The following is a 27,576-nucleotide window of genomic DNA, read 5'->3' as shown; positions in this document are numbered from 1 at the left end:
TTCACAGGGTGCATACTGAAAGGATGTTCCCCCTGTGGCAGAAACTAGAACTAGGGGGACAAAGTTTAAAAATAGGGGGTCTCCTATTTAAGGCAGAGATGGGGAGTCATTTTTTCTCTGAAGTTGTTAGTCCATGGAATTCTCTTTCCCAGAGAACAGTGGAGGAAGGGTCGCTTAGATTATTGACTGACAAGGGATTATAGGAGGTCGACAGGAAAGTAGGATTGAGGCCATAATCAGATCAGCCATGATCTTATCAAATGGCAGAGCATGCTCAAAGGGCTGAATAGCCTACGCCTGCTCCTAATGTTTATACATATGACTAGTTCTAGGCTTTATAATTAGCTTTAATTTTGTACTCAAGGCAAAGGATGCCATTGCTCATTAGCAGAATTTTTTTTATTCATTCATGGGATGTGGGCTTCGCTGGCTGGGCCAGCATTTATTGCCCAGCCCCAATTGCAGTTGAGGAAGTGATGGTGAGCTGTCTTCTTGAACCACTGCAGTCCCTGTGGTGTAGGTACATCCACAGTGCTGTTAGGAAGGGAGTTCCAGGATTTTGACCCAGCGACAGTGAAGGAAAAGCGATGTATTTCCCAAGTCAGGATGGTGAGTGGCTTGCAGGGGAACTTGCAGGCGGTGGTGTTCCCATATGTCTGCTGCCCTTGTCCTTCTAGATGGTAGTGGTCGTGGGTTTGGAAGGTACTGTCAAAGGAGCCTTGGTGAGTTTCTGCAGTGCATTTTGTAGAAGGTACACACTGCTGCTACTATGCATCAGCGGTGGTGGAAGGAGTGCCAATCAAACAGGTTGCTTTGTCCTGGATGGCACCAAGCTCTTTGAGCGTTATTGTAACTGCACTCATCCAAGCAAGTGAAGAGTATTTGATCACACTCCTGATCAACACCTTGTAGATGGTGGACAGGCTTTAGAGAGTCAGGTGGTGAATTACTCACCAGAGGATTCCTAGCCTCTGACCTGCTCTTGTAGCCACAGTATTTATATGGCTGGTCCAGTTCAGTTTCACCCAGTTTTAGCCAACATTAACCAGCGAGTTGGAAGTAATGTGAAACAAGGCTACTTTTACACTGCCATAACAATATGCAGAAAAAAACTGGAGTGCTGTGTGCAGTTTTGGTTTCTATATCTAAGGAAGTGTATACTTGAAATAAAAAGAGCAAGTGCTGGCGATATTCAGCAGTTCTGGCAGCATGCGAAAAGAGAAACCGAATTATCGTCTCCCTCCACAGATGCTGCCAGAGTTGAATATTGCCAGCATTTTGTGCTTATTCAGATTTTCAGCATCCACAGTAGTTTGCTTTTATTGAAGCATATACTTGAGCTGTCTTCTGAAATTAAGCTGAGTAAATTGGACCTGTACTTTCAGTATGTTAGAAGAATGAGGTGGTTTCATTGATATATCCCAGATTTTGAAGGTACTACACAGTGTTCTACACTGAGTTGTTCACCTGGCTGAAGAACCTAGAACGGGGAGGGAAGGGCATTGGAGGGGGGCAGCCTCTGCATAAAGGACTGAGATAGAAGAAATTTATTTACATCATCATTGAATATGCTCATGGCTATGTTAGGCAGATTTTTGGTCTCAGGGAATCAAAACAAAATGGGGATCAGGCAAGAAAGTGGAGTTCAGACAGAAGATCAGCCATGATTGTACTGAATGGTGAGCAGACGCAAGGGGGTATATGGTCAACGCGTGCTCCTATTTCTTCCATAATATTCACAGAACTGCCACCGATTTGGACTGGATGATACTACGAAGTGCAATGAAAAGAAACTGCATAATTTCACAAACACCATTTCTGCACACACATTGTGACGAAGAGTGGAATTCATGCTCGATATCCGTGGACAATTTGAGAAGTTGCAGTCCCTCTTACATGACACCACGTTTTATACATAGTGTTTTATTTTTCGCTTCTCTTCAATACTGTTCACCTTTGATTACAGAACACACAAAGCAAGGAGCCTATAGAATTTCATGCACCTGTTCCTAATTTTGGTTTTACCTGCCATGCAAGAGTTCATGGTACATGAAATTACAAAGCAAGGTTTTCATAACTGCTTAGCAATGTTGCAACCACTCATATGTGGCAGAAGACTCGCTGGAGGATAGCGAAAACAACTTCGGGTTGTCCTCGAAGTATTCCGGAAAAGGTCAAACATACCCGCCGACTCATGGGAGGCCCTGTCTTGTGGTCAATCAAAATGGAGAAGGCTCATTCAGGAAGGCGCTGAGCAAGTTGAGACCCCTCCTTGGGAATGTGCAAAGACAAAGTTGAGGCATTGGAAGGAGCGTGCAATCCCCCAAACAACCCATCTAAACAATGCTTCAAGCACCACCTGCCCCACATGCGGCAGAGCCTGCAGATCACACATTGGACTCAGCCATCTCACAACCCATCACGCCAGAGTAGAAGCAAGTCATCCTCAATCCAGAGGGACTGCCGAAGGAGGACATACAACAATGCTCCATTACATTCACTTGCTAAATTGTGTGCTTTATTAGCAGGACATTTACAGCAATGCTAAGGATGAAAACCAACAGGCTAAAGAGGCTTAAGTCGATTTAGTTTGCGCAGTTTCAAGTTGGTTCTTTGTGGACAACACAGAGCTTTCCAAATTTGGCACTGGTGAAGTAAGAGTCACTGCCCTTGACATCAAGGCAGCATTTGATCAAGTGTGGCATCAAGGAGCCCTAGCAAAACTAGAGACAATGGGAATCAGGGGGAAAACTATCCATTGGTTGGGATCATACCTAGCATGAAGGAAGATGGCTGTGGTTGTTGGAAGTCAACCATCTCAGTTCGAGGATATCACTGCAGGAGTTCCTCAGGGTAGTGTTCTCAGCTCAACCATCTTCAGCCACTTCATCAATGATCTTCCTTCCATCATAAGGTCAGAAGTGGGGATGTTCGCTGATGATTGCACAATGTTCAGCACTATTCGTGACTCCTCAGACACTGAAGCAGTCGATGTCCAAATGCAGCAAGAGCTGGACAATATCCAGGCTTGGACTGACAAGTGGCAAGTAACATTCACGCCACACAAGTGTCAGGCAATGAACACCTCCAACAAGAGAGAATCTAACCATCACCCCTTGATATTCAATGGCATTACCATGCTGAACATCCTTGGGTTACCATTGACCAGAAACTGAACTGCGCTAGCCATATAAATACCATGGCAACATGAGGTCAGAAGTTAGGAATCCTGCAGCAAGCAACTCACCTCCTGACTCCCCAAAGACTGTCCACCATCTACAAGGCACAAGTCAGCAGTGTGATGGAGTACTCCCCACTTGCCTGGATGAGTGCAGCTCCCACAACACTCAAGAAGCTTAACACCACCCAGAACAAAGCAGCCCACTTGACTGGCAATACATCCACAAATATTCACTCTCTCCACCATCAACGCACAGTAGCAGCCGTATGTACCGTCTACAAGATCACCAAGGCTCCTTAGACAGCACCTTCCAAACCCAAGATCACTACCATCTAGAAGGACAAGGGCAGCAGATACATGGGATTACCACGACCTGGAAGTTCCCCTCCAAGTCACTCACCATCCTGACTTGGAAATATTCCGCTGTTTCTTTACTGTCGCTGAGTCAAAATCTTGGAACCATCTCCCTAACAACACAGTGGGTGTACCTACATCACATGGACTGCAGCGGTTCAAGGCAGCAGCTCACCAACACCTTCTCAAGGGCAATTAGAGAAGGACAACAAATACTGGCCTAGCCAGCGACACCCGCATCCCGTAACTGAATAAAAAGAAAAATCAGCATTAATTCTCATTCTCTGTAAACTACCTTATCCCCATCCTTATTCCTTAATGGGTTGTGGGTGACTTGCTCTGCCATTTCAGAGGGCAGTTAAGGGTCAACCACACTACTGTGGGACTGGAGTCACATCATTTGGACCAGACCGGGAAATTTAACACCAACGCATCAACTACCTCAATAGCCGCCTCTTTTAAAGACCCCAGGATGTATTCTGTCGGGGCCCAGAGACTTGCCAGCCTGCAGCTCCATCAATTTGCTCAGTACTGTTTCCCTGGTGATTTCAATTGCATCAAGTTCCTTTCTCGCGTTTACCTCCTGATTTGCAGCAATTACTGGAATGTTTTTTGTATCCTCTATAATGAGCACAAAAGCAAAATATTTGTTCATTTCTTCTGCCGTTTCCTTATTATCTATTATCTTCCCACTGTCACTCTGGAGGACCAACACTCACTTTACTTACTCTTCTTTTTAAGTACCGGTAGAAACTCTTGCTATCCATTTTTACATTTCTAGCTAGCTTCCTCTCATACTCTTAATTTTTCTCTTGATTAACCTTTTATCCACACATTGCCATTCTTTATATTCTGTCCAATCACCTTTGCGGAGTTGTATGCTTTTCCCTTAAGTTTGATGCTTTCCTTATCTTTAGTTAACCATCGATGATGGGTCCTCCCCTTATAATTTTTCTTTATAGTAGGAATGTACTTATTCTGAATTCTCTGAAACATCCCCCTAAAAGTATACCACTGCTTTTCTATTGATCTATCCTCTAGCTCAGTGAAAACTCATCTGGTTCACTAATGTCCTTCAGGGAAGGGAATCTGCCATCCTAACCTGGTCTGGCCTACATGTGACACCAGACCCACAGCAATGTGGTTGACTCTTAAATGCCCTCTAAACTAGGGATGGGTAATAAATGCCAGTGGCGCCCACATCCCATGAACGAGTAAAAAAAAAAAAGCTGCTCTAAGAAACTGTCTCGAAAGCATTCTAAGAACTCCTCATCCAGGCTACGACTGCCAATCTGATTTTTCCAGTTTGTGTGTAGATTAAAATCGTCCCTTTATAACAAGCACACAATATTTTCTCTTGAATACTTTGTCTTTTACTGTTAGGAGGCCTGTAGACCACTCGCACGAATGACTTTCTCCCCCCCTACTATTCTTCATCTCCACCCAAACCGATTCTACATCCTGATCTCCTGAACCAAGATCATCCCCAATGCCCTCTTTGATTAACAGTGCTACCCCTCCACCTTTACCGAGCTTCCTATTCTTGAATGTCAGGTACCCTTCAATATTAAGGACCCAATCTTTGTCATCCTGCAGCCATGTTTCCATAACTGCTATCAGATCATATTTATTTACTTCAATGTGGGCTATCAATTCAGTTACTTTGTTATGAATGCTACATGCTTTCAGATACAGAGCCTTCAGTTTTGTCTTTTTGTTATCTTTGTAACATCTAGTCTTGACTGTTGGTGTATTCTTAGGTTTTTTTTTCCCCCTCTGTCCCTTCCTGCCATTCTCTGACCTTCATTTCTCATATTACTATTTTGCTCTCCTGTCTTGACTCTACAACTTGAATTGCTACCTCTAGCCAAAATTGATCCCTCACCCTTCTTGCTTAGTTTAAAGCCCTCTTTACTTCCCTAGTTATGCCATTTGAGGACACTCGCCCCAGCACGTGTGAACCGTCCCAACAGTACAACCTCTACTTTCCCCAGTGCCCCAAAAACCACTTCTCCCACACCGGTCTTTGAGCCACACATTCATCTGTCCAATCTTATCTGCCCTCTGCTAATTTGCACGTGGCTCAGGTAATAATCCAGAGATTATTACCTTCGAGGTTCTGCTTCTTAATTTGGTGCCTAGCTCCTCATACTGAGTTTGTAGAACCTCTTTCCTAGTTCCAACTATGTCATTGGTACCTAAATAGACAACAACACCTGGATCCTCCCCATTCCACTGCAAGTTCCTCTCCAGCCCTGAGCAGATGTCCTGAACCCTGGCACAGGGCAGGCAACATAGCCACCTCGACTCACGTTCTTTTCGGCAGGGAACAGTGTCAATCCCCCTCACTATATTATCCTCTACTACCACTACAATCCTTTTTGCTCCCCCTGCTTGACCGGCTTCCTGTACCACAGTGCCATGACCAGCGAGGTCATCCAGCTTACAGACTTCACTTTCATCCACAGGTTGAGTACCTCAAACCTGTTTGAGGAAGGTAAAGCCTGAGGCTCCTCACCTCCTCCCCGCTCAGTTCCATTACCTGCTGCACTGACAGTCACATCCTCCTGTCCCTCACTGCTGACCAAAACAGATGACCCTGTTCTAAGAGGTGTGACTATCTTCTGGAACAAAGTATCCTGTCCCGCCATTCTAACTTATGTTATTTAATTTACTTTAATTACTTTCTTCCTACATTTTACTCTGTTTATTGAATGCTAGTACCACCGACAACTAAGGTTATATGTTTAACTACAAGGTATGCCTTCCCGCTCTTTTATTCTGTGTCTCCACCACTCTCCTCGCACTCTTTTATCCTGCGTCCGGCCGCTCTCATGATGTCATTATCACTTACTGCTTTAAGGATTTTCTTCACTTGCCCCTCTTGCCTAAAACCTTAAATCCAAATCGCAGGTTCTGGCACCATCAACTCATAAGAGTTTTTCCTTGTCTACATTATCTAAACCTGCCATAACCTATCTCATGAATTTCCTTTGCTCCAAGGAAAACAAACTGAGCTACTCCAGCATAACCCTGTAGCTAAAATTCCAGGAATTATTCTAGTAAATGTCCTCTGAACCCTTTCAAGGGCCCTCACGTTCTGCCTAAAGTATGATGATCAGAACTGGAAGCAATACTGTAGTTGGGGTCTAGCCAGAGTTTCAAAGGTTCAGCATAACTTCCCTGTTTTGTACTCAATACCTCTATTTATGAAGCCAAGATCCCATATGCTTTGCTTACTATTTTCTCAACAACACCTGTCACTTTCAAAAATCTATGCACTTGAACCCCAGGTCACTCATTCCCTGCACAGTCTTTGGAAGTGTGCCATTGGGACTATATTGCCTCTCCCTGTGCCTTCTGCCAAAATGCAGTGCCTCTCAAACTCCATCTGCCCATTCTGCCAGCCTACCCCTATTCTGTTGCAGTCAAATGCTATCATCCCCACGGTTTGCCTTGCCTCCAAGTTTGGCGTCAATGACAAATTGAAATTTTATTCTGTACTCCAATATGCAAGTCAGTCATCTACATCAGAAAAGCAGTCATCCAAGCACTGATTCTTGGGGAATACATCTACCAGTCTAAAAAACAACCATTTATGAGAACTTGCTGCCTTCTCTACTTAAGCCAATTTTCTTTTTAAAAACACAATTGGACACTGATCCTTCTTTTTTTATTCAATCACGGAGTGTGGGCTTCGCTGGTTGGGCCAGCATTTATTGCCTATCCCTAGTTGCCCTTGAGAAGGTGGCGATGAGCTGCCTTCTTGAACCACTACAGTCCATGCGGTGTAGGTACACCCACAGAGCTGTTAGGAAGGGATTCCAGGATTTTGACCCAGTGACAGTGAAGAAACAGCAGTATATTTCCAAGTCAGGATGATGAGTGACTCAGAGGGGACCTTCCAGATGGTGTTCCCATCTATCTGCTGCCCTAGTCCTTTAGGTGGTAGTGGTCATGGGTTTGGAAGGTGCTGTCTTGGTGAATTCCTGGGTGCATCTTGCGGATGGTACAGTGCTGCTAATGTGCATCAGTGGTGGAGGGAGTGAATGTATTCCATGAGTCTCAATTTTGTTAACCAGCCTTTTATGTGGTAGATTGATAAAGGCATGCTTAAAATCCATACAGACAATATCCATTGCTTTCCCTCCATCAATCTTCTCCGTTACTTAATCAAAATGCACAATTAAATTAGTCAAGCAGGATATGTCCTTTGTAAGTCTAAATGTGCTGGCTCTCTTTAATTAATCCTAACCTCTCCAAGTGCCTGCAGATTTTTTTTCTTGATTGTCTTTGTGCTGTCAGCAAGTTTATCATTTCTTCTGTCCCTTCATGTATAAATTGTAAAAAGTTGAGGCCCAGATCCCTGTGATCCTGCCAACCAGAAAAAGACCCATTTATGCCAAATCTGTTTCCTGTTAGGCAGCCAATCTTCTACCATGCCAATATGTTACCCCCTACACCCTGAGCTTTTATGTTCCGCAATAAGCTTTGATGTGGCACTTTATCAAATGCTCTTTCTAGAAATCTAAGTACAGTACATCCATTGGTTCCCCATTATCCACAGTACATGTGGCTCCTTCAAAGAACGCCAATAAATTGATTGAACATGATTTCCCTTTCACAGAAACATGTTGACTCTAAAACAAAAACAGAATTACCTGGAAAAACTCAGCAGGTCTGGCAGCAGCGGCGGAGAAGAAAAGAGTTGACGTTTCAAGTCCTCATGACCCTTCGACAGAACTCAAGTTCTGTCGAAGGGTCATGAGGACTCGAAACGTCAACTCTTTTCTTCTCCGCCGCTGCTGCCAGACCTGCAGAGTTTTTCCAGGTAATTCTGTTTTTGTTTTGGATTTCCAGCGTCCGCAGTTTTTTTGTTTTTATCAACATGTTGACTCTGCCTGATTGCCTTGAATTTTTCTAAGTGCCAGTTATGGCAGGCAAGATGGTAAATTTAGTTCTGTCGAAGGGTCATGAGGACTCAAAATGTCAACTCTTTTCTTCTCCGCCGATGCTGCCAGACCTGCTGAGTTTTTCCAGGTAATTCTGTTTTTGTTTTGGATTTCCAGCGTCCGCAGTTTTTTTGTTTTTGTCAACATGTTGACTCTGCCTGATTGCCTTGAATTTTTCTAAGTGCCAGTTATGGCGGGCAAGATGGTAAATTTAGTTCTGTTGAAGGGTCATGAGGACTCGAAACGTCAACTATGTTCTTCTCCGCCGATGCTGCCAGACCTGCTGAGTTTTTCCAGGTATTTCTGTTTTTATTGTGGTAAATGCCAACCTGCTCAAATCCCAGAGGGAAACTTGAAGCAGCTGCCACGATCATTTGCAATTTGTATTTATTTCGAGATGTGGACTTTGAATTCAGTAGTAATAAGTCCATCAAGTCTCACTGATTTTTTTACAAAACTAAGTTAAACTTTTATTAATTAAAAAAATGATTTTACAAATTACTATGAGAACTCCGAGTTAATCTAACTCCCAGTCACACCTCCATTAAGGCAACAAGTAAGACACAGATTTTATAAGACCCAGGCAAAGTAACACACAATAAATACACTGAACAGTCGAATTCAAAATGGGTTTTTCCCAGCTTCAGTTCCTTGCAGACAGCAGCTTGAGGCTTAGATGCTGGAGGCTTTTCACACTTGTGTTAGATCTTAGAATACCTTCCCTTGCACACAACCTTCTCTTCTCTATATGTTTCCCCTTTTAATGCAAATTTCCATTGTTTCACTATATCTTTGGACTTTACCTCTCTAATAATAAAAATCTATCATTGTGCCAATTTTTTGTTTGGAGTGCCAAGTGCATTTAGATACAGAGCCTTTAGTTTTGTCCTATTATCTTTGTAGCATCTAGCCTTATCGACTGATTTACTCTTAAATTTGTACCCTGTCCCTTCCTGTCACAGTCTATCATTTCCCATATTACAACCTCTCTCTTGCCTTGTCTCTACTCTTTGGTTTACCGCATCTTCCCAAATTTGATCCCTTGTCCCCACTATTCAGTTTAAAACCCTCTCTGCTTCCCTAGTTATGCAGCTGGCAAGGATGCCAGCTCCAACACAGTTCAGGTGTAGACCGACCCAACAGTAAAGATCCCACTTTCCCCAATACTGCTGCCAGTGCCCCACAAACCGGAACCCACTTCTCCCATACCAGTCCTTGAGCCACACATTCATTTCTCTAATCTGATTTGTACGTGGTTCAGGTACTAATCCAGAAATTATTACCGTTGAGGTTCCACTTCTTAATTTGGTGCCTAGCTCCTCATATCAACTTTGCAGAACCTCCTTCCTCATCCTGCCTATGTCACTGGCCACGACCACTGGATCCTCCCCCTCACACTGCAACTTCCTCTCCAGCCCTGAGCAAATGTTCTAAACCCTGGCACCAGGCAGGCAGCATAGCTGTCTGGGCTCTCGCTCCTTGCTATAGAGAAGGCCGCAGTGTCCAAAGCTCAGCCTCCAGCTCCATGACTCTGAGCGGAAGCTCTTCAAGCCACAGGTACTTACTATAGACTTCTATGCTTCAATAAGAGCACCTCTCTTCTAAACTACAAAGAATATAGGCCCAGTTTACTCAGTCTGTCATCATAGGATAACCCAGGGACCTATAGGAACAGGAGGCGGCCATTCAGCCAGTCGAGCCTGCTTCACCACTCAATACAATCATGGCTGATCAAACACTTCAATGCCTTTTACCTATACTATACCCATAAGCCTTTTTGCTATTATTAATCAGAAATCTATCCATCTCTACCTTAAACGTATTCAATGACTGAGCTTCCACTACCCCATGGGGTAGAGAATTCCAAAGATTCACAACCCTCTGAGTAAAAAAATTTCTCCTCATCTATTTAGCTTCCCCCTTATTTTGAAATAGTGTCCCTTGGTTCTAGACTCCCCAACCAGGGGAAACATCTTACCTACATCTAGCCTATCTATTTCTTTAAGTATTTTGTAGGTTTCAATGAGATCACCTCTCATTCTTCAAAACTTCGAGAATACAGGCCCAGTTTCCCCAATCTCTCATCATAAGACAGTCCCGTCATTCCCAGAACAAGTCTGGTGAACCTTTGTTGCACTTCCTGTATGGCAATAATATCCTGGGGTAAGGGGACCAAAGCTGCACACAGTCTTAGCCAAACTGCTTCCTTTTTACATACCTATAAAAGCTTTTACAGCTCATTTTTATGTTTTTTGTTGGTTTACATTCATTCCATTCTCCCTTTTACCAATTTCTTGGTCCTCCTTTGCTGTATTCTAAAAACCTCCCAATCCTCAGGTTTACTACTACTTCTGGCAACTTTATGAGCCTTTTTTTTAATCTTATACAATTCTTAACTTCCTTTGTCAGCCTTGGTTGACTGACTTTTTTTTCACCTTGAGGGAATGTATAGGTGCTGTAAGCAATGTAATGGTTCTGTGAAGATCATCCATTGCCTATGTACAGTCATAGCTCATAATGTATTTTCCCAATTCACTTCAGCCAATTTGTTCCTCGTGCCTTCATAATTTCATTTATTCAACGTTAAAACCTTTGCTTCAGAGTGAACTACCTCCCTTTCAAACATAATGTAAAATTCTACCATATTGTGGTCACTCATCCCTAAAGGTTCGTTTACAACAAGATTAATTAGATCCTTTTCATTACATAATACTAGATCTAAAATAGCCTGTCCTCTGGTCGGCTCAATATACTGCTCTAGAAAACTATCCCTGACACACTCCAGAAACATGTCTTCCACAGCATTAGTGCTCAATTGGTTTACTCAGTCCATATGCAGATTGAAGTCACCCATGATTGCTGTATTACCCATGCTACATGCTTCTCTCATCTCCTGATTAATACAATGCCCCACATTGCCGTTACTATTTGGAGACCCAGAAACAACCCCAACCAATGTCTGCTACCCTGTGCCGTTTCTTAGCTCCACCCAAACAGATTCCACACATTGTTCTTCCGATCTGAGATCTTCCCTTACAAGTGCATTGATCCCATCCCTCATTATCAGTGCAACTCCACCACCTTTCCCTTCTTGACTGTCCTTCCTAAATGAATATCCTTGAATATTCAGTTCCCAGTCTTGGTCATCACGCAGCCATGTTTCCATCATGGCAATTATACCATACCCATTCACCTCTATTTGCGCCTTTAGATTATCTACCTTATTGTGAATGCTGCACGCATTCAGGCAGGGTGTCCTTAACTTTATCTTTTTGACATCATTCCTCATTTTCGAAGCATACTTAATGCTCTGTTTTGTTTCTCCTGCCTTCTAGTCTCACTACTACTTCCTGTTACCAACTTTACTTCCTTCCAATTTGGGCCGCCCCTCAGGTTCCCATCCCCTTGACAATCTAGTTTAAACCCATCCCAACAACACCAGCAAATCTCCCTACAGGTATATCAGTCTCAGTCCTGTTGAGATGCAGCCTGTCCAGCTGTTACAGGTCCCACCTGCCCCATAATCAATCCCAATGCCTCAGAAATCTGATATCCTCCCTCCTACACCAATTCTCCAGCCACATATATAATCGATCAACCCTCCTATTCCTAGTTCTGTCGAAGGGTCATGAGGACTCGAAACGTCAACTCTTTTCTTCTCCACCAATGCTGCCAGACCTGCTGAGTTTTTCCAGGTAATTCTGTTTTTGTTTTGGATTTCCAGCATCCGCAGTTTTTTTGTTTTTACCTCCTATTCCTATGCTCACTAGCACGTGGCACTTGGAGTAATCCTGAGATTACTGCTCAAGGTTCTGCATTTTAATTTCCTTCCTGAAATCTGCTTTCAGGACTTCACCCCCCTTACTACCTATGCCGTTGGTACCAATGTGGACCATGACTTCTGGCTGATCCCCCTCCCCGCAAAGGGTATCCGGCAGCCGCTCTGTGTCTTCCTTGACCCTGGTACCAGGGAGGCAACACACCATCCTGGAGTGACGTTTACTGCTGCTGAAACGCCTGTCTGATCCCTTGACTATGGAATCCCCTATCACTATTGTCCTTCTATTCTTCTTTCCCCACGCACCCCCCAACAACCACCCTGTACAGCTGAGCCTCCCATGGGACCATCACCCCCATCAGCATGCAAAATGGAAAACCGATTAGCAAGCAGGATAGATTCAGGGTACTCCTGCATTACCTTCCTGGTTCTCTTAGACTGCCTGACGGTCACCCATTCCCTCTCCGGCTGTACGCTTCTGACCTGCGGTGTGACCACCTCCCTAAACATGCTATCCACATAGTCCTCTGCCTCGTGGATACACAATAGTGACTGCAGCCACCGCTCAAGTTCCGAAACTGGGAGCTCAAGCTTGTGCAGCTGGTGGCACTTCCTACAGATGTGTTTGTCAGGGACACATGGTGTTCACAACTTCACACATACCGCAAGATGTACACGCCACTTGGCCGAGCTGATCTGGCATAAAAAGTTCAACAGGTAATAGGGAAGGCAAACTGAATGTTGGCCTTTATTTCAAAGGGAATGGAGTATGAAAATAGATAAGTCTTGCTAAAACTATACAAGGCATTAGTTAGACCAAACCTAGAATACTGTGAACAATAGAAGAATGAGAGGCAACCTTATGGAAACATATAAGATTCTTAGGGGGCTTGACAGGGTAGGTGCTGAGAGGTTGTTTCCCCTTGTGGGAGAGTCTAGGACCAGCGGGCATAATCTCAGACTAAGGGGTCACCTATTTAAGACAAAGACGAGGAGGAATTTCTTCTGAGGATAGTGAATTTGTGGAATTCTTTACCACAGAGGGCTTAGAGGCTGGGTCGTTAAGTGTATTGAAGGCTGAGATAGACAGGTTTTTAAGCAGTAAGGGAATCAAAGGTTATGGGGAAAAGGCAGGAAAGTAAAGTTGAGGATTATCAGATCAGCCATGATCTCATTGAATGGTGGAGCAGACTCGATGGGCCAAATGGCCTACTTCTCTCCTATGTCTTATGGTCCAACTCTGAAAACTATTTATTACAATTAGAGCAAGTAGAATGAGTAGAATAAATTACTGGTAACAACTTTACTGCACTTACGCTAACTCTATCTTACTTTGGTTTACTTTATTTTATTTTGACTTGATTTAACCTTACTTTCCTATCGCTAGGGTTCCTTACTGAAATCCGAGCAGCAACTTCTTTATAAGTGATATTTTTTTCTAGTTTTAAGCTATTGAAACACTCCCTAACAGCAGCTTCTCATCAACCAAAGAAATCACAGTTTTCCTGGAATTTTGTTCAAACTCAGCCCGCTGCCCGAGCAGAGGTGTCCCTGGCAGGTCCATCTGTCTCCACTCCAAAAAGTAAATAAAGGCCCTGAGCCTCACCCTCTATTTATCCGCTACCCAAGTAGTGTGTCCCTGGCAGGTCCAGCTGCCTCCACTCCCAGAAGATGAACCTACTGGTGAATCTAGTGAACCTTCTCAGAACTGCTTCCAATGCAAGTAAAGCCTTGTTTACACACCAACAATCTGCTCATCGATGCTGTTTGGGTTCCGCCAGGACCACACACCTCCTGAATGCATTATAGCCATGGTCCAAATATGGACTAAACAGTTGAAGAGGTGGGGTGAAAGTGGCTGCCCTTCATGTCAAGGAAACATTTGACCAGGTGTGGCTTCAAGGAGCCCTAGCAAAACTGGAGTCAACAGAAAAAAGGCAAAAATCTCTCCATTGACTGGAGTCATGCCTAGCACAAAGGAAGATAGTTGCAGTTGCTGGAGGCCAATTCTGTCAGTCCCAGGACATCCCTGCAGGAGTTCCTCAGGGTAGTGTCCTCGGCCCAACCATCTTCAGCTACTTCATCAAAGACCTTCCTTCCATCATAAGGTCAGAAGTGGGGATGTTCGTTGATGATTGCACAATGTTCACCATTCGCGACTCCTCAGATACTGAAGCAGTCCACGTCCAAATGCAGCTAGACCTGGACAACATCCAGGCATGGGCTGACAAGTGGCAAGTAACATTTGCACCACACAAATGCCAGACAATGACCAATCTCCAAGGAGAGAGAATCTAACCACTGTCCCTTAATTTTCAATGGCATTACCATCATTGAATCCCCCAATATGATCTTGGTCATTACAACTGACCAGAAACTGAACTGGACTAGCCATATAAATTCTGTGTCAATAAGTGGTCAGAGGCTAGGAATCATGCAATGAGTACCTCAACTCCCGAATCCCCAAAGCCTGTCCACCATCTACAAGGCACAAGTCAGGAGCGTGATGGAATACTCTCCACTCACCTGGATGCGAGCAGCTCCCACAGCACTCAAGAAGCTGACACCATCGAGAGCAAAGCAGCCCACTTGATTGGCACCCCATCCACAAACATTCACTCCTTCCACCACTGTAGTAGCAGTATACACCATCTACGAGATGCATTACAGGGACTGACCAAGGCTCCTTTGACAGAACCTTCCAAAACCGTCATCTCTAACACCTCAAAAAACAAGGGGAGCAGATGCAAGGGAACACCACCACCTGCAAGCTCCCCTGCAAGTCACTCACTACCCTGACATAGAAATATATTGCCATTGCTTCACTGTCGCTAGGTCAAAATTCTGGAACTCTCTACCTAACAGCACTGTGGGTGTCCCTGCACCACATGGACTGCAGCTATTCATGAAGGCAGATTATCCCCACCTTCTCAATGGCAATTAGGGATGAGCAATAAATGCTGGTCTAGCCAGCAACACCTGCATCCCTTGAAAGAATAAAAAATAAGGGGACCAGAACTGCACACAATATTCCAATAATGGTCTCACCAAAGCCCAATATTAGCAGATTTCTTTATTCTTGTACTCCAATTCCCTTGCAATGAAGGCCAACATGCCATTTGCCTTCCCAACTGATTGCTGTACTTGCATGCTAACTTTGTGTTCCTTGTACGAGTGCTCCCAAGTCCCTCTGATCATCAACATTTATCAGTTACTGTAGTTACTAGGAATGCCCCTGCACCCTTCCTTAAATACAGATGGCACATCTGTCAATCTCTAATCCTCTGGCACCCCTCCTTACTTAGAGAAGATTGAAAAATTATGGAAAGCCCATCTACCACCTGTACCCACACCTTCTTTAATAACCTGAAATGCAACCATCTGGACCGGGCGACATAAGAACGTAAGAAATAGGAACAGGAGCAGACCATTCGGCCCCTCGAACCTGCTCCGCCATTCAATATTTCATGGCTGATGATCTTGCGTTTCGATTTCCACATTCCCATCTAACCTCAATAACCTTTGATTCCCTTGCCTAACAAGAACCTATCTACCTCTGCCTTAACAATGTTCAATGGCCCTCACCTCCTGAGACAGAGCTCCAAAGTCGCACCATCTTCCAAGGAAAAAAATTCTCATCTCTGGCCTAAAAGGGTGGCCCCTAATTTTAGAACAGTGTCCCCAAGTTCTGGACTCACCCACAAGAGGAAATGTCCTTTCCACGTCTACCTTGTCAAGGCCATTCAGGATCTTGTATACTTCAATCAAATCACCTCTCACTCTTCTAAACCCCAGTGGAAACAAGCCCAGTCTGTCTAACTTTTCCTCATAAGACAACCCACTCATTCCAGGTATCAATCTAGTATACCTCCTTTGAACTGCCTCCAGTGCATTTACATCCTTCCTTAAATAACACCACGAAAACAGCACACAGTATTCCAGGTGCAATCTAACCAATGCCCTGTATAATTGAAGCACATCCTTACTTTTATATTCAATCCCTCTCATAATAAATAATAGCATCCCATTAACTTTAATTACTTGCTGTACCTGCTTACTAACCTTTTGTGACTCACATACTAGAACACCTAGATGCCTCTGCACCTCAGAATTATGCAGCCGTTCTCCATTTAAGTAATACTCTGATTTTTTGTTCTTCCTGCCAAAGTGAACAACTTTACATTTTCCCACATTAAGCTCCACCTACCAGATCTTTGCCCACTCACTCAACCTATCTATATCCATCTGCAACCTCATGCCCTCTTCACAACATACTTTCCTACCTTTAGCTACCATGTCTTTACTATCCTCATCTAAGTCATTGATGGAAATTATAAAAAGTTGAGACCCCTGTGGGATTCCACTCATCACAGCCTGCCAATCAGAAAAAAGACCCATTTATGCATACTCTCCGCTTTCTGCCAGCCAACTAATCTATCTATTCTAATATGTTACCCACTACACCATGTGCTTTTATTTTCCTGTAATAATCTTGGTGTGGGACCTTATCAAATGCCTTCTGGAAATCCAAGTACAGTATGTCTACTGGCTTCCCTTTATCCATTGTGCATGTTGCTCCTTCAAAAAACTCCAAAAAATTGGTTAAACATGATTTCCCTTTCACAAAACAATGCTGACTCTTCCCGATTGCCTTGAGCTCTAAGTGCCCAGCTATAACCTCCTTAATGATCAATTCTAATTGTTTACCCAAGGCAGACATCAAGCTAACTGGCCTACAGTTTCCTGCCTCCCTCCTTTCTTGAATAGAGAGGTTATATTTGCTACTTTCCTATCTGATGGAACCTTTCCAGAATCTAGCGAATTCTGGAAAATTAACACCAATGCATCAACTACCTCATTAGCCACCTCTTTTAAGACCCTAGGGTGTAGTTCATCGGGACCCAGAGACTTGCCAGCCCGCAGCTCCATCAATTTTTTCAGTACCGTTTCCCTAGTGATTTCAATTTCACCAAGTTCCTTTCTCCCGTTCATCTCCTGATTTGTGGCTATTACGGGAATGGTTTTTTTAATCTTCTATAGTGAACACAGAAGCAAAACATTTGTCCATTTCTCCCGCCATTTCTTTATTATCTACAATACACTCTAGAGGGCCAACGCTCATTTATTTATTCTTTTCCTTTTTAAGTACCTGTAGAAACTCTTGCTATCTGTTTTTACATTTCTAGCTAGCTTCCTCTCAAACTCTAATTTCTTTCTCCTGATTAACCTTTTAGCCACTCTGTCATTCTTTATATCTTGTCCAATCATCTGTCCCGCCACTCATCTTTGCGATGTTGTATGCTTTAAATTTGATGCTTTCCTTAGCTTCTTTAGTTAACCATCCCCTTAGAATTTTTCTTTATAGTAGGAATGTACTTATTCTGAATACTCTGAAATATCCTCTTAAATGTCTGCCACTGCTTCTCCATTGATCTATCCTCTAGCCTAGCTTCCCAGTTCACTTCAGCTAGCTCAGCTTTCATCCCCACATGGTTCCCTTATTTAAGTTTAAGATACTAGTCTTAGACCCACTCTTCTCCCTTTCAAACTGGATGTAAAATTTAATCATATTGTGGTCGCCACTACCTAGCGGTGCTTTTACTCTGAGGTCACTAATTAATCCTGTCACATTAAACCATACCAAGTCTAATATAACCTGCTCTCTAGTTGGTTCCAGCACATGCTGCTCTAAGAAACTGTCTCGAAAGCATTCTAAAAACATCTCATCCAGGCTACTACTGCCAATGTGATTTTTCCAGTTTGCATGTAGATTAAAAACTCCCATGATTATTGCCATCCCTTTACCACAAGCACATAATATTTTCATTTATCCACTCTTAAGCATAGCCAGCCTTTACAGTACATCCTATCAATTTTCAGCCCATCCATTACGTCTACCATCTCTTCCTTCATAAACACTGATACAAAGTACTCATTGAGTACAGAACCACTTTCTCTCCTGCTACAAACCGACTTTTGATTATACAGTTCAAAGTTCAATCCTCATTTGCAATCTTATAAAACTACAATAGCAACTGAGGACAGTGTTTAACCGTTCCTTCAGTCAATGGATCAAAATCTTGTAACACTCTCCCAAACAGCACTGTGGGTGTACCTACACCACACACACTGCAGTGGTTCAAGAAGGCAGCTCACCATCACCTTCTCAAGGGCAATTAGGGATGGGCAATAAATGCTGGGCTAGCTAGCGCTGCCCACACCCCATGAACAAATACATTTAAAAAAATGCTCAAAAATAATCAACCCAGCTTGATGAGCCAAAAATTACCTCAGTCTATGCTTACTGTATAAAATGAGGACAAGCTATAACTAACATACATATGGAAAGGAATCTTTCAAAGAACAAGTCTATCAAAAGTTGAGCTAGATACACAAATTGGATAGGGGCACATTTGTACAATAGTACCACATGAGAAGGCCATTCAGTCCAACAGCTATCCAATTTGTCCCACTCCCCTGACCTTGCCCCATAACCCTGCCCTAAATATTCAAGTATTTATCCAATTTCCCTTTGAAAGTTATTATTGAATCACTTTTGATACTTTCAGACAACATATTCCAAATAACAAACCCCTGCATGAAAAAAATTCACCTCATCTCTCATCTGGCTCTTTTGCCAGTAACCTCAAGTTTCCCATTCCAGTTACTTACCTTTCTGCCAGGAGAAGCACATTCCCCTTATTTACACTATCAAAACGATTCATACTTTTGAACACATCATCAAATTCCCTCTGAACCTTCTCTCCAGAGAACAACCCATCTTCTTGTCTCCACGCATAACTGGAACAATTCTAGCAAATGTTCCCTGCACCCTCTCCAACACCTCGACATCCTTGCCAAAGTGTGGGCCCGAGATTTGGACACAATAATCCAGCTAGGACCTAGCCAGTGGTTTATAAAAATTTAATCAAAACTTCCTTGTTTTTATAATCTGTTCCTTCATTTATAAAGCCAAGAAGGATTCTGCTTGCCTCAACAGTCTTCATATCTTGTCCTACCATCTTCTAATGTTTTATATATAAATTGTTTGATCTCTGCACCTGCTGCCCTTGTCCTTTCAGTTTGCAAAGGAGAATTCCAAACTTCGATTCCCTCTTCTGTGGTGAAGTGCTTCCTAAGCACACTCCTGAAAGGCCCAGCTCTAATTTTTTAGTCTATGCCCCCTGTCCTAGACCTACCAAGCAGTAGAAAAAGTTTCTCTTTATCTATTCCCTTTAATATCTTAACATATCACATCATCCCTTAGCCTTCTAAATTCCAGATTATACAAACCTAGTTTGTGTTATCGCGCCTCACAATTCAACGCTTGGGAATGAAGGTGTCATTGTGAAAAATCTACCCTGTACTTCCAAGGCCAACTTATACTTCCCAAAGTGCGGTTCAACCATCCTTTGCATAGCTGTAGCATGATTTTTACACCGCACTCCTCATCCGTATCTCTAGTTCTCTAGTACCTGTTAATGACATGTTAATGATCTGTGTACCTAGTTCCGCACATTTCTTTGGATCACCACTGCGTGTGGCTTTCCACTGTTTAGAATATATCCTGATCTATCCTTTTTAGGTCCAGAGTGAATTACTTCATATTTGCCTAGATGGAAACCCATTAGCCACAGTTTTCCCCACTTAAATTAATGTTTGTTACTATCCTCCAGTTTACTATATTTGAGTATTTTCATATTAATTTCAATTTTACCTAGCCTAAGCTATATTTTTAAAGTGTTGTTAAAGAAACAGACGGCCCATGGATCTTTTACTTATGAAAATGAGTTTGGCATTGGCACAAGCATAACGATATTGAAGTTTTCTGAGAATACCAGATGAATGCAGATGGCAAACTATAGGGAAACGACTGGTAGATGTATTTCACTGCAGCGAAGCAAAATGTGGAATGGTATATTTTAGGAGAAATACTGGAAAGATACTCTAAATGACAGAATTCTTAAGAGGGGAGAAATGGATGTCTGGAGTGCAGCTGCATACATTGTTAACCGGCTAGAGTGCAAGTAGCAAAGGCCATTAAAAGGCACTGGTCAGCCCACAAACGGAATACTGCATGTAGTTCCAGACACACATTATAGGAGCTATGGGAGGGATACATTTAAAATCTAATTCCGCAAGAGAATTAGACGTCACCATTATAAACAGATGCTAATAAAATGAAGACCAAGTAGGATCTTTCACTGCCATCTCAACTTATTCTCTTGGTGCCACAACCTGCAAAAATAAACAAACTTTCAAAGTAGCAAAGACTGAAGAACAAAGGGGCAAGTTTGAAAAATTCTCTCACACTGAATGCTTTACCACGACTATCTATTGAGGCAGAATGTCATTTGAAGGGGAATTAGTGAGCATTTGAAAAAAAATAAAAGGATACATGAAAACAATTTCCCCAGTAGGCACATGCAACTGATTAGAAATATCCAGAAGGTGGTAATTTGGGCAAACGTACTTGGATCAGCTCTTTGAAAGACCTAACCAATTATCCACTACTCTTTCCCCACTGTCAAGCAAATGTTCCCCTCTACTAGTCTGTATCCAATCTCCTTTTCACACTGTCAAGCAAATGTTCCCCTCTATCCAATCTCTTTTTCAAAGTTATTATTGATTCTGTTTCCATTACCCTCTCAGGCAGTGAATTCCAGACAACTACTGTGCAAAATATTATTTTCTTCGGTACATCTAGACCTCCTACTCTCAAACGTTGTGTAATTCTTATTGCCATTGGCACTAGCCAAGCCACATGGCAGTCCCTAGTACCTTATTCAAAGTATGAGTGAAGTGATGGCAGGCTCTGTGACCTGGTGGCATCAATCCTACCCTCATCTAATGAAATGCACTTACAAGATTCAATAAACAATGATCAGAAACAAAAAAACTAATTTCTCTTCTATGCATGTAAGCATTACGCCAGTCCATCCTTTTCAGGCTGAAATTACTTTACTCAGCAGAGTAAGCAGGGTATAAGAAAAGATACAAATGGAACTTCTACCCTTTCACTTTCCAAGTTCTGAGCATACCAAAACATTTTACAATCAATGCTTTTTGATATGCAGTCACTTTTCCAACGTGGGGAAACATCAGAGTAAATTTATACACAGCAAGGTCCTGCAAATAGCAATAATTTAAAAGATAGATAATCTAATCTAAACGACAGTAACAGTGTAATACTGTGGGAGTGCTACACTCACTGCCAGCTTAGACATGTTCAAGTATTTGCAGCAGAGTTCGACAGCCACAACCTTTCAATAAAGATGGGAGTATAACAAACCAAGCAAAAGCTGACACTGAATCTTGTCCTCCACACTTAAGCATTACAAAATTAAGAGCTCATGATAGGGCGTAACATATTAGCATGGATAAAGGATTGGTTAGCTAACAGGAAGCAGAGAGTGGGAATAAATGAGTTGTCTTTAGCCTTTGCAAGCTATCACAAGTGGAATGCCACAGAGATCAGTGTTGGGGCCTTGACTATTTACAATCTGTATCAATAACTTGGATGAAGGGACCGAATGTATGGTAGCTGAATTTGATGATGCCAAAATAGGTAGGACAGTAAATTGTCAGAAGGAAATAAAGGATCTACAAAAGGATAAAGATAATTTAAGTGAGTGGCCAAAAATTGGACAGATGTGTGAAAATGCAAACTTGTCCACTTTGACAGGGAGAATGGAAAAGCATTACAATATTTAAATGAAGAGAGATTGCAGAACTCTGCGATACAAATAGATCTGGGTGTTCTGGCGCATGAATCACAAAAAAGTTAGTATGCAGGTATAGCAAGAGACTAGGAAGGCAAATGGAATGTTGGTGTTTATTGCAAGGGGAATGGAATATAAAAGTAGGGAAGTTTTACTGTAGCTGTACAGGGCCTTGGTGAGACCGTGTCCGGAGTAGTGTAGTTTTAGTCTCCTTAACTGAAAAAGAATAAAGTTGCCTTAGCAGTTCAAAGAAGGCTCAGAACTCAATCCTGGGATGAAGGGCATTTCTTACGAAGAAAGGTTGAAGAGGTTGGGCCTATGCCCTTTGGAGTTTAGGAGAATGAGAGGTCATCTTACTGAAACATATAAGATTGAGGGGGATTGACTGAGTGGATACTAGACAGAGGTTTCCTCTTGTGGGAGAGACTAGAACAAGGAAACACAGTTTAAAAATAAGGCAGAGATGAGGAAAAAGAAATTCTGAGGGTTGTTAATCTATGGTATTCTCTTCCCCAGAATACAGCAGCAGCTGGGTCATTGAGTTTATTCAAGGGAGAGTTGGATAGATTTTTGATAGACAAGATGGTCAAGGGTTAGTAAGGTGGAGCTGAGGCCACAATCAATAAGATCATGGCTAATCTGAATAGCAGAGCAGGCTTGAAGGGCCAAATGGCCTACTCCTGCTCCCAAGTCCTATGCTCCTAGAGCCCTTTGTGTTTTTTCATGACTGAACTGCATGCAAAACTATAATAGATCCGTTAACTAATTTTGCAAGAGTCCGGTAATAGTTTTGTTAAACATATCCTCACAATGCACTACCAAGGATAAAAATCAATTTAGCAAAATGTAATGACTCCTTCCACTGCTACATTATTGTATTTGCTCCCTCACTACCTCTATTACAACTATAGTCCACCCATTGATTAATCATAGAAAGCTTTAAAATCACTTATTTTAAACTAACAAATACATGGCAGCCAACGTGACAATTCAATACCTGGGTTCATGCAGATGTCCATAGCTATTTGATTTTTATCGTAATTTCTGATGTAACTCGTTTCAGTCCATTGCATTACTGCCTTGTAACACTGCTGCAATCTATTTTCCCACACTGCATGGTTTATCCTCCCCCATATAATAAAATCAAAAACGTATCCCCAATAATGGCCTCCAATTCAGGGATTTTCAACTTTCTGTAATCTGCATGTATAGGATTCTACAAACTACAGGAAACTATCAAAAAAGACAGGTACCCTTCACATTTCAGCCCAGTTCTCTGAATTTTACATCTTTAGTTTACACACTGAATCATAAGTATATGTAATTATAAATTTTAGGCATAACTTCAGAAATTGCCCCACCTTCATTTTTTAAAATTTCAATGGAAATTGAAAATAGCAATTTGTGTCAGAGGCTGGATAAAACCTGTCAAAAGTAACACCTGCCTTCTCTTTCTAAGCAGTACTTAAAACAAAAACAGTCATGTTCAAAAGGTATTTATTTTAAAATCACTTTATGGAAATATAACTCAAAAAAGCAGTGATTGGGAGTTTTGGGCTGGCACTTATGATATTGTGTTCCTGCAATGTGAGACAGGAGTAAGATGCTACATCTCTAGAATCCCATGCTTCTAACATTGAGAAAACAAAAAATAGTTTTGTGCTTGGTAAAGCAGATTAGAAAAGTCCTTCTAAAAATCTAGTGGCTACTAAGGTGGTGTATGAACAAACCAAACAAATGTATTTCTGTTTGAGACCCCGTCTTGCATTTAAAATCACGAGTTGATATTCATATCCAAAACTGAAATTCCAGACAATCACCTGAAAAATGTCAGAGCTTTCGAAGTAAGCACTGCATCTGGAACATAGGCTTTTCTTAATCTTAAAACCTTGACCACATGCATTCAACATTTCCACAGCTCAAAAGTAGTTTAATGACCAGTAGTGGCTACAAGTGGAAGCAGCCATTCTTTCCTCCAAGACCAAGTCTTATGATTTGTTACAATATTTGCAGAACTAACAGGAAGTATTAATATATGCTTGCATGTACCAAACAGCACTCCAGTGACATGCACTGGGATAAAATAATTGTGGTCAGTTCAATTTTCATATATAATATCCTACAGTCACTGAAGGAATTGTAAAATTCTTTCAGACTAATTCTGGGCATTTTGGAGTCATACCTGCTTCAGAGCGAGACGCCATACCGTCCTGTTGAAATATATAGATTGTCCTACATATTTGAAGCTACAAACACCATCCTCAATACAACATAAGCTAAAGCTTCAGTGTTTGCAAACAAAGAGGCTCAGCATCTGTTTACACTGCAGTATACTGTCAGTCAAATGTTGATACAATAGTTTCGCCCACACAAGTGAAGCAATGACGCACCAGCGCCCGGTCATTGAACACGAACTAGCTACACACCCATCAACAGATGTGAATACCTGCAACACTAAAATTTAAAAAACGTACATTTATTTGAACACATTCATTTTTCATCTGATTCACTGTACAAGATTTAGCGAAGTTACTTACATCCGTTACCTCAACCAGCACGATATCACGAAAGATACAATTATCAAAAATATCAAACTCAAAATTACATTGCTTTTACTTCAATTATCAAGTTGCTTGTTTAAAGTCAACCACATCAACAGCTACAAGGGTGAACGCAGCGTATATCATAGTTCAAAGTTTACGAGCCGACCCACATATGAATAACTAGAAAACAATACAGCCTTCTTTATAATCCTACCACTGGCAGAAAGGACCGGGGTGAGAGAAACCCCACAACGTATCAGGTCCAATCTGCACCAGAGAGTCGATTATAAACTGCTCACGTTTACCAGCACATGAGAAATCGACTACTTTTATATTTATAAACAGACAAAATAATGTTAAGTGACAAAATGCACCACACACTTCAATGTGGAACATTTACACTCAACACTCCCGCAATCAACTGATGCCCCGACGGGCTCAACGACAACCAGGCCTCATTAAAACAAGCGGTTGCTTCCACCTCAAACAGCCACACACATTCCCAAACTGCAGCCTTTCAACACCGAGCTGCCTCCAGCCAGGCCGCAATCTAACTGAACCCGCCAGGCTGGGAAGAGCACAAAGAAGTGGCCAAGACTGAGGCCGAGCTCTCAGCGGGATCCACATCCTCTTACCCGGGGGCTGACACAGCCCCGGCCCCAAACACGCCCATCCCCCCCCCGGGCCCAGCCCCTCGACAGGGGGTGGCTGTCCGCCCTCCCTCTCCCTGGCCGACTCGAGCTCCGATCACTCGGCCTCTGCTACGACCCCGGCGCCCGCTCCCCCCCACCCCCTCCCCCTCTTCTCCTTTGTTAACTCAGGCGAGTCTCCCGGCTTCATTGGGCCTAGGTGAACCGGGGCCGCCTCCGCACCGGCCGGCCGGCTCTGATCACTTTCTGACGGATCCGGAGCAGCGACATTCTCGGATGGCCCAGACCAGCCCCGCAATACCAGACAGGGCCGTACTTCCTCCCTGGGCCTCAGGCCTGGGGCCCGATAGCCCCCCCCTCCTCCTCCTTCCACTCCCACCGGAGCAGGGCCTCAGCCTGGGGCTGAGCGATGGGACAGAGCCCGTATCAACAATCCGCCCAGAGTCTAAGCCGTCACCGGGAGAGCGAGAAAGTCACAAGAACGGTGTAAGTAACCGAGTAGGCCCAAATCCGCGGCCTCGCCTACTCGACCTCCCGGCTCCCTAGAACCCACAATACTGATGCCGGTTTTTTTAAAATCCCCTTTCGGATTTTACCTCAGGGAAGAAGCCGCTGTCGATGCTGATGTCGATGCGAGTCGCTGACTCCCGGAATTTGAAGCAATCTGAAGGGGCGGCGGGCAGAACAACAACACCAAGCGGACATGAAGGGACGTGAAGTGGCGGCGCGTTCCCTCCCTCCCTCTCTCTCTCCCGCCCGCCCGCCTGCCTGCCTGAGCCTATCGACTGTGCGGGCCCTAGGCTCGGGGATCGCGGCCTCTGCTTCTTTATGTTATCCTGGCTCGCTCCCTGAGCCTTGGTGACGGCGCCGAACGGCGGCGGAAACTCCAGCTCAGCCTCGAAGACGATTCCTCTCTCGCAGACAAAATGCCGACCGGAAGTGAACGAAACCAGCGCGAGCGGAGGGAGGAAGAAGGCGCCAAACGGGATCACTTCCGGCTGCAGCGCCCCCACGCGCTCACTCCACAACTCGAGCACAAGAGCCCCGCTCATGCGCAGATCCGCAACGCCCTTCCGCGCAGGGAGAGCTCCACGCCGCCCTTCAGAGCAGGCGCAGCTCCGCGCCCCGGCCCGCGCAGGCGCATCTACTATGCTGCCGGCAGTTTGCACGTGGTTTTGGCGCGCTTTCGGACGGCGAAGGGAGGGAGTGTCCGGAATGTTGTCAACGGTTGTCCATCCTTCTCGAAAAGTTCCTCAGCCTCGGTTATGGTTTCAACCGCCTTGTCCGACCTTCCTCTTCCCTTGCTCCCGGTGCAGACCTTATGCCAACCTTAACTGTCAATGAGATATTCGACCGGGTGGGTCTATCACACGCCCCCCAGCAGGATTTCGGGCCAAGACTTGGAGCAGGAGCCCCGGTCCCAGCCCTCGTACCACAGCCAGGAATTGGAGCATTTGAAAGATTGACTGCGCTTAAAGTTGATAAGTCACCTGGATGGATGAGTTTGAGGATGCAGAGGGAAATAGGGTTAGAAAGTGCAGCCTACTTAATAAGTAGTGGTAGGCATTGAAGTCCCCCGCCCAGAGCATATTTTGCGCCCTTTCCACACTCAGCGTTTCCTCTGAAGGATGTTCTACATGGAGGAAGCACGGATTCATCAGCTGAGGGAGGGCGGGACGTGGTCATCAGCAGGAGGAATCCTTGCCCATGTTTGACCTGATGCCACGAGACTTCATGGGGTCCGGAGTCGATGTTGAGAATTCCCACAGGAATTCGCCCCACACCCCAACTGTAATAGAAACATGAGGGAAAACATTTTAATGCAGCGAGTGGTTAGGATCTGGAAAACACTGCCTGTGAGTATGGGGGAGGCAGGTTTAATCAAAACATTCAAGAGGGATTTGGATTATTATCTGAAAAGGAAACATGTGCAGGGCTACAGAGAGAAGGCAGGGGAGTGGCACTGGGTAAATTGCTCCTACAGAGTGTCAGCACATATATGATGGGCTGAATGGCCTCCTGTGTTGTAAACATTCTGTGAACTCTATACCTCTGTGCTGTCACCTCTGGTGAGTTTGTCATGTCAGTGGGACGGGACATACCTGGGGTGGTGATGGGAAAGACTCGGATATTGGCTGTAAGGTATGATTTGGTGAGTTTGACTATGTCAGGCTGTTGTTGGACTAGTCTGTGGGACAACTTTGCCAATTTTGGCACAAGATCCCAGATGTTAGGACGACTTTGCAGGGTCGATTGGGCAGGCTGTGCCGTTGTCATTTCCAATGCAAAGGTTGTTACCAGGTCGTCCATCCACTTTTGTTCTTTTTGATACAGTGGACACGCTTGTGGGGAGGAGCATAACTAGTGGCCATCAATATAAGATAGTCACTAAGAAA

At 43.6% G+C, this 27,576-nt stretch overlaps 1 protein-coding gene across 5 annotated transcripts in view; it reads right to left on the bottom strand.

Moving 5' to 3' along the window:
• LOC121276953 (nipped-B-like protein) overlaps positions 1-26,114 on the bottom strand; it is a 554,475-nt gene extending 528,361 nt beyond the window's left edge. For all 5 annotated transcript variants that reach the window (XM_041185678.1, XM_041185679.1, XM_041185683.1 and 2 more), the window contains exon 1: positions 25,777-26,114. The gene's annotated coding sequence lies outside the window, so the exon portion shown is untranslated. The remainder of the gene's footprint in view (positions 1-25,776) is intronic.
• Between the last annotated feature and the right edge of the window lie 1,462 nt (positions 26,115-27,576).

The sequence above is a fragment of the Carcharodon carcharias genome, chromosome 4 (genome assembly GCF_017639515.1).
Source record: "Carcharodon carcharias isolate sCarCar2 chromosome 4, sCarCar2.pri, whole genome shotgun sequence".
Classification (NCBI taxonomy): Eukaryota; Metazoa; Chordata; class Chondrichthyes; order Lamniformes; family Lamnidae; genus Carcharodon; species Carcharodon carcharias.
This window is presented reverse-complemented; position numbering and strand designations above follow the sequence as displayed.